The sequence below is a fragment of the Oryctolagus cuniculus genome, chromosome 9 (assembly GCF_051225735.1).
Source record: "Oryctolagus cuniculus isolate XC-2025 breed Fujian yellow rabbit chromosome 9, ASM5122573v1, whole genome shotgun sequence".
Classification (NCBI taxonomy): Eukaryota; Metazoa; Chordata; class Mammalia; order Lagomorpha; family Leporidae; genus Oryctolagus; species Oryctolagus cuniculus.
In genome coordinates this window covers 47,362,320-47,364,103 of record NC_142875.1, presented here as the reverse complement: position 1 = coordinate 47,364,103, position 1,784 = coordinate 47,362,320, and the positions used below count along the sequence as shown (strand labels likewise).

Sequence of the window (1,784 nt, the reverse complement as noted above, 5' to 3'; positions counted from 1 at the left end):
ATGAGCTCAAGAAATTTAACAACATCAAAACAAACAATCCAGATAGGAAATGGGCAAAGGACTTGAACAGGTATTTTTCAAGAGTGGAAATTCAAATGGCCAATACATACTTGAAAAGAAACTCAGAATCACTAGGCATCAGGGAAATGCAAATCAAAACCACAGTAAGTTTTCCCCTCACCTCATTTAGAATGGCTCTCACATAGAAATCAACAAAGAACAAATGCTGGTGAGGATGTGGGTTCCCTATTCCACTGTTGGTGGGAATGTAAACTGGTCCTGCCACTGTGTAAGACAGCATAGAGATACCTCAGAAATCTGAATATAGACTTACCATATATCCAGCCATCCCACTTGTGGGAATTTACCCAAATTAAATGAAATCCACAAATGTAAGGGTTATCTTTACCTTCCTGTTCTCTGCAGCTCAATTCACAATAGCTAAGATGTGAAATCAACCCAGATGTCTATCAAGTGTTGGCTAGATAAAGAAATTACGGTATACATAGACTATGGAGTACTACTGAGATGTAAAAAACAAATTAAATCTGATCTCTTGCAACAAAATGGATTCAACTAGAAGCCTTTAAACTTAGTGAATTAAGCCAGTCTCCAAAAGGCAGATATCATATGTTTTCTCTGTTCTGTGATAACTATTACAGTACCTAAAATGTAATGTATTTGAGTGAAATGGACATTTTGAGATTTGATGTCTGTTTACAGCTCTTGTATCTTTCTTTGAGGAACAATTATTTTTTTTCTTCATACTGTTTGTTGAATCTTTTTACTTAGCATAGGGTTAACCTTATAGTCATTTAGTAAACAGAAAATAGATCTTTGTAGAGTTAGAATGGGAGAAGTTTGAGGAAAAAGAGTGGGAACAGGGGCAGGAGGAAGTGTAGGGTGGAAAGTATCACTATGATCCTAAATCTGTATATATGAAATACATGAAACTTGTATAATTTGAATAAAATTACCAAAAAAATTCTTTGAAGATTTCCACCATACTGTTTCTGCCAATTCTACCATATTGAAAAAGTTATCCATTATTATCATAAAAAAAGTGCAATTGCATTCAGGTTTTGTGTTTGGAGGATTCAAATTATTGTAAAAAGACCAGTGAGACAGAAGTACACATAAAGAAATCACGTCAAAAAGTTTTCTGTAGTAGAACATGAAAGCAGAGTAAGAATATCAATGAAGGGACTTTCTGGGCAATTAACTAAAATTATAAGATAAAAAACTATGAAAAGAAAAATATGATGATCAGACCTGCAATTTCAAAGTATCACACTAGTGATTAGGTTGAATAGATTTTAGCAAATGATGATGGTGACATGAACAATTTGAAACCAAATGTCTGTTATTGATTACTTTATAAATGGGAATCTCTCTGAAAGAAAATGAACATTAATTTTAACCTGATACAGTATCAGAAGAAAAAAAAATAGAAACCAAATATCCCACAGTGATAGTACAAATGGGGATATTGCTGTGCTTTTCATAACCAGATTTCTGTTTATTTTTGGAAGGGATTTTGCAGTTTATTTGCTATGCAGTAGGGAGAAATAAAGGAAAGCAAGAATAATTCCATGGCCCTGAAACTGTTAAACTCCATGTTTCTATGTTTTTGACCTTGTGTATTCAAATTAGAGAAGGATGCTTCCTCCTTCGTTTAGAATCTAATGATTTTTGAAAACACCACAAATCAATAACTGTCTCATTATTAAACAATTTAGTATTATATATGAGTGCCTTGAGTTTAGCTCATAAAAGTCTCTCCT

General features: G+C 33.2%; 1 non-coding gene across 1 annotated transcript; it reads left to right on the top strand.

Moving 5' to 3' along the window:
• The first annotated feature begins 1,358 nt into the window (after window positions 1-1,358).
• LOC127492210 (small nucleolar RNA SNORD79) lies at window positions 1,359-1,432 on the top strand. Its single transcript, XR_007921370.1, has one exon. It is a non-coding gene; the product is annotated as a small nucleolar RNA SNORD79 (small nucleolar RNA).
• The last annotated feature ends 352 nt before the right edge of the window (window positions 1,433-1,784 follow it).